The sequence below is a fragment of the Tupaia chinensis genome, unplaced genomic scaffold (genome assembly GCF_000334495.1).
Source record: "Tupaia chinensis unplaced genomic scaffold, TupChi_1.0 Scaffold143585_1, whole genome shotgun sequence".
Lineage (NCBI taxonomy): Eukaryota > Metazoa > Chordata > Mammalia > Scandentia > Tupaiidae > Tupaia > Tupaia belangeri.
Window position 1 is genome coordinate 74,391 of NW_006203431.1, and position 6,531 is coordinate 80,921.

At 38.4% G+C, this 6,531-nt stretch overlaps 1 pseudogene; it reads left to right on the forward strand.

Moving 5' to 3' along the window:
* LOC102473785 (interferon alpha-1-like) overlaps positions 1-6,531 on the forward strand; it is a 12,067-nt pseudogene that overhangs the window by 584 nt on the left and 4,952 nt on the right.

Consider the following 6,531-nt stretch of genomic DNA (forward strand, 5'->3'; position numbering starts at 1 on the left):
AGAGTAAGGAAGTTTATGTGAAGAACATTTTGCTACAGGCCATTAGTCCCTAAGAGATGACTGCCCTGATGCATTTATTTATTTATTTATTTATTTTTATTTTAAATTTATTTTATTTATAATATTATTTAGATATTTTAATATAATAGTATGCCATCTTTGTTATAATTTACAAAACATGTTCCATTTCCATGTTACTAAATTGCATTTTGTTTTATTTATTAAATTCTTATCCAAGGAAACTTCTTGCATTTATTTATTTAAAACCAAAACCAAATTGAAGAAAGGATGTTAAAAATTGCTTACTCTGGAACTAGCAGTTAGCGTAATGGCTATGTTGCTGGACTCCCACGTAGTTGACTGCGGTTCGTGTCCTGGACCCGGTGACTTAAAACTCAAGCCGGGCGCGTGTGCGAGCGTGCCCAAAATCCTGAGAGGAGAATGGAGGAGAAGGGATTGTGGCATGGCCATCTCCCCTGGGGGGTGATTTCTCGCTTTCTGTCTCTCTGTCTCTCTCTGTCTGTCTGGCGAGCACACACGCCCTATAGAAAAAAAAAAAAACAAAAAAAACCTCTCCAAAAAAAATTGCTTGCTCTTCATTCCATTCACATTATATGTATAAATCACATACCTGGCAGATTGCATGTGAGAAAAGCAAGCACAATCCTTCCTATGTTGGAACTTTACAGAGAAGAAGACATAAAAAGAGTATTAATACTATTTCATTTCAGTTATATTAAGTGGTACAAAAAGAAGTAAAGGAACATGATGTTCTCACACCAGAAACTTCAGGTACCAATACTCTGGGAAGAGGAAAAAAAAATGATATGTTCTTAAGATGCCGGGAAGACGTGTAATCACAGAAGTCTTTTTGGTATTTGGGGATATGGGTCTAGGATGAACAACAAATGCCACGGGTGTAGATATTCATTTGAGATTCTTTCTTGTATTCTGGTAATGAGGCATCGGGAATGGATGTAGTCACTTAACAGTCAAGAGGACAACGAGAAGAGACCCAACTTCTTCCTGCAGCCCCTCGACATTTAAAGGTGGAGCAGAAGGAGAGTCTGCCCAGAACTGGCATGGAGTGGCCAGTGTAGTTAGCAAGAGAAATAGGGAAACACTGGGGAGACTGAAAAAGGATAGTGCTTCTTTTAGAGAAGACGAGGACGGTCCCCATGGCTTGAAAACAGATGTTATACATGACTTTGGAAGGATCTGGTTTAATAGAATAAATGGAACAAAAACCAGATGGAAGTAGGTTGAAAAAGAATCATAAAGAGGTGAGTGAGGTAGAGTCCATATTGAGAATCATTTTGGCAGGACCAGCAGATGGCATAATGATTACATTGCTGGGCTCCCACATGGTCAACTGTGGTTTGAGTCCCAGACCCAGCAGCTTAAAACTCATACCAGGCACATGTGTGTGCAGGCCCAAGATCCTGAGAGGAGAATGGAGGAGAATGGATTGTGGCATGGCCATCCCTCCCAGGGCCGGGGTCAGGCGGGATGGGGGGGTGGGAATTTATTGCTTTCTGTCTCTCTGTTTCTTTGTCTCTCCAGTGAGTGCACACGCCCTATAGCAAAAATTTCTCTCTCGCTAAACAAAAAAGAAAACCATTTTGGTAAGCTTGTTAGTGATGTGGAGTTAGGAAATAAGGTGAAGACTGTGGGTTATCATCTCCATGAATAGATTTTGTTCATGCTTTCCAAGAGTATTTTACAAAGAATAAATGAACTAGAAAAAAATTTCTATATATCCTTGTATACATTCTTCTATATATACTTCTATACGTTCTTCTTTGATGTATCGTTGACAAATAAAAAATTGTGTATGTTTTAGTGTACAAGATGGAGTTTTGGTATAAGTATACCTTGTGTAATGATTAAGCTAGTTAATACATCCACCACCTGGCATGGCTACCATTATTTTTATGTGTGGATAGAACACTTAAGATCTACTGTCTTAGCAAATTTCAAGTATACAATACATTGCTAACATTTTTCATGCTGTAATGAACATTTATAATATTTAATTTATTTGATTTAAACTATAGTTTATTTATGTATTTGATTTAGAACATTGCTTATTTGTTTGGCTAAAACATTAATTAATTCATTAATTAGTCAGAGGATGTGTACTCACCAGAGACAGTGAGAAAGCACTTCCCAGAGGGGTGTGGTCATGGCCTAATCATTTTTCCTTCATTTTTTTGGTCCTGCCAGGATTTGAGGTATGTGTACACACATGTTTAGCATATTTCTCAAGCCACTAGGGTCAGGATTTGAACTATGTTCAACCAGGTGGGATCCAGTTCCCTATGAACAAAGCTGAAGCACTATGCTATGGGACTGGCCCTAAAACAGCAATTTATCATGGCTCTAATTATTATCTTGTAGTAAATTTCAATGGTAACCTACTTGTTTGCTAATTTTAGTTCTTTTTAAAATTGAGTTATGTAACCAAGTTTCATTTTATTTTATATTATTTCATTTACTCTAGTTTTTATTTATATTGGTCATTAGCTTTAGTTATAATTTTATAATTTAAAATTTTTTTTTTTTTTTTTTTTTTTTTTTTTACTATAGGGTACATGTGCTTGCCAGAGAAACAGAGAGACTGACAGAAAGTGAGAAATCAGTCAGGGGGATGGTCATGCTCCAATCCATTCTTCATTCTCCTCTTGGGATTTGGGCGTGCATGCACACATGCCTGGCATGAGTTTTAAACCATCGGATCTGGGACTTAAACCATGGTTAAATACATGAGAGTCCAATGACACAACCATTATGGCATCTGCTGATCCTTAATTTTATGATTTTTAATAATTGACTTAAGCATTTTCTATAAATTGAGGCCTTACCATTTTCAAGAAAGCCTGTCTTTTTATTTCATTTGTGTTCAAAAAGGAAAATGAGAGAAATCAAGGAGTAGCAAACCAAATTCGCAAAGTACAGTACCACATGAAAACGAAATACGCATAAGTTTCCAACACAATCTCAAGTGAACAACAAAAGTGGTCATTGATGGTCTAAGAATAATAGCTTGGGCAGAATTGCTCTGCTTTCTTGAATGTGATGATTAGAATGAACTCTGAAATCCAATATAAATGTGTTAACTGGATAAACGATTAGAAGTTATTAATTTTCAAATCATACATTTCTGGAAAGAAGACTCATCTATTATGGAAACTTCTGTCACCATTTCAGAACTTTAAGCAATTTAATTGTTTAAGGGCATAAAGGGTGTCGTTGAGTCATAAAAAGGCTGAACCTTTCTGATCTCTACTCTTTTATGGAGTGGCTGATTTTAGACTAGAGTTATATAAAGATCATTGCATGATTTGAAAACTAGTTTTCTGAGTAATGGGAAATTTATGTCACAACTATTTATACTTCATGCATATATTCAATATTTTGGTCATTCATGAATGCCTTGCAGTAGGAAGAGAAAAATCTGAAAAAACAAACAAACAAACAAACAAACAAAACCAGCTTCAGTGAAACTTATTTCCCAATGATTAAATCGAGTCTGATACAGAGGACAACATAGTGAATAAAACAAGAGTCCATTTATCGAAAAGCTGATTTACCAAAGGTAGGCGTGGGTCAGCGGTGCTCTGGGAGGTTGATCCACATGGGTAGGATCCAGGTTCACATCTGGAGATCTCACCGCACATACTGGGTGATTATGTGCCCATGAACCAGGACTGACTGAAGCTGGAGAGGATCAAGACATAAAGACCTTATTGGGAGTCTCTCCTCTCTCTGAGAAGAAAGAAAGGAACTTTAAATACAGAAAAAGATGGTCTCATATTTATCAGTAAGGAGGAACCTGGGGGACTCAGGCAACCTAACTTCCTATGCAAAATAAAAAAATGTAAAGTCAGAATTTAGGACTAGAGCTGAAAGTTAATGCTTTATATGAGAATAATGATTATCCCACTATGAATTAAGCACAAAAGTGTTTTCGTCTTGTTTGAAAAGAATAAACATGGGATGAAACTTAGGAAAATCCTTTGGGAAATTAGAACTTTAATGTAACAATACAGAGAAACATTCAAAATAGTAATATTTTCTTTGTCATTTAAAAAGCTTCATAATAAAGAATTCCTGTGTACACATGAGTGCGAGAAAGAAGAGAAAACATCCCCAACAGTGTCTCTTTACACTGTGACCCCTTTTCTCCAGTCCCCCGAATTGTCAGTATCTTAGGCAGGCTCTTGAGTGCCCTACATATTTCAGGCTGCACAGGCCAGAGATCTGAAACGGTCTCCAGTGTTGCAGTTGGGTATGCTTCTGGCTGCACCACTAGGCCGGAGTAATAATATTTTCTAAATCATGTATTTACATTGGGGATGATATTGCTTCCAAACGTGTAAAAATCATTAAGAACAAATCTTAGGTATTACAGTAGTCTGTGACCTCCCAAAACTCAATTCTGTACAACAAAATCTTATTCCTTCATACTCATTTTTCTTGGTGTGTTTTCTCTGTATCATATGAGAAACATTGTCATTGGAGTCATGAGAGAAAGAAAAAATCTATTAGATCAACGCTCTAAATGGAAGGTAAATAGATGGCTTATTTGTGGGCTTCCTGTCCATCATGTGCTTGATCTCAAAGTCACATGAGTGAATAGAAAGAAAACTTTGCACTTTTTTTTAATGTAAAGAAGAGGTGGACATAGAGGACATTAATAGATTTATAGTATATCTGTAGGAGTTTAAATTAGAAAAAAAAGATTTCTAGAAAGCTCTGGAGGTAGGGGAAGGAAAGATAACAATGAAAAAGAAAAAGATAGGTTGAGAAACACTGCACCAAACCCAGGTAGAGAGGGCACTAAAGGAAAGCAACAGCAGAAGGAGAAAGTAACTGTCGTAGCGGGGCTGCATTCCAAAACTAGAAACCAGCGTGTTTCTTATTTAAGACGTACACACACCCAAGGCCATCAGACAACCTAGAGGCCGAGACTGAGAGTCACCCCCCTCGGCCAGGCTAGCAGCATCTGTGAGATCCCCTCTGGCCTTGCTCTGCTCCTTACTGCTGGCCTCCCTGGTGCTCAGTTGCTCTCTGGGCTGTGCCTGCCTCAGACCTATGGCCTGGGGAACAGCAGGGCCTTGATGCTTCTGAGACAAATGAGGAGGGTCTCCCCTTTCTCCCGCCTCAAGGACAGAAACGACTTTGGGTTCCCTCAGGAGGAGCTGGCTGGCAACCAGCTCCAGAAGGCTCAAGCCATCTCTGTCCTCCATGAGATGACCCAGAGAGGGCTCCTCTGCTGCTTGGGACGAGACGCACCTGGACCAGTTCCACACTGGACATTACCAGCAGCTGAACGGCCTGGAAGCCAGTTGGATGTAGGAGGTGGGGGTGTAGTAGTCGCTCCGCATGAATGAGGCATCCACACTGGCCCTGAGGAAATACTTCCAAAGAATCACCCTCTAGGGAGCTGGCAGGGGGCATGGTGGTTAAGGATGCTGGACTCCACGTGGCTGATCACAGTTTGAGTCCTGGACCTAGCCGGCTACTTTCTCACTTTCTCTCTCTCTCACCCTCTCTCGCTCTGTCCCTCTCTGGTCAAATTAAAATAAATAAATAAAGTTGAATAAAATAATTCTTTAAAAAAAAGTCTCGCTTTATCTGCAAAAGAAGGACTACAGCCCTTGTGCCTGGGAGGTCGTCAGAGCAGAAATCATGAGAGCCCTCCCTGTCTTCATCCACAAACTTGCAAGAAATGTTAGAGTCAGGAATGAGAAGTGGTTGGCCCTGGAAATGATTCTGGTTGACTAATGATTACATCAGTTGTCAGATGCTTTCAGGAGTATTAAGCAACATTGTGTCCAACTCTGCAGGCAGTAATGCTTTAAAGGTGACCATGCAGATGGATTTCTTAAACTGCTTATTTATTTATTTATTATTTAACTATTTATAAGATTTAAATTACTTTAGTTTATGTAACATTGTATGAACCTTTACATTATGTTTAATATAACAAAATACGTTCTTTTCATTACCTCAACTTATTATCTCACCTAATTCATCACAGTTCTTACAACAGAAAGCTTCTTGTACTGTTCATTCTTTTAAAGGAAACTGCAACCTGAATGTGCAATGATTAAGAAATGGAGGATACGATTTCCTTTCCCTTCACTCTTGCATTCAAGTTATAAGTGAAAACTGACTTTCTCTAAACGCGGTGGTTTGTTGCCCTCAGAATATAGAAAGAAATGTAACGAACAGTTCTGCTTTCTAGGTCTTTCCTTTTTGTATGGAAACTAACTTAAAAAGAGTAACTTTATAGTATACATCCAGGAGGCTAAATGCTACTATTGGAATTATCTCAGCCACAGCTCAGGGAAGTAGATGAGGAAATAAAACAAAAAGCAGTCGACATTTTTTACAGTGGAGTTGTAGACATTTAAATACAAGAGCCACTGGTAATTAAATATTTGAGTATTCAATTTACAAGGAATTTCATAATAAAAAAAAGCCAGGAATAGGGAACCAGCAGTTAGCGTAATGGCTATGTCG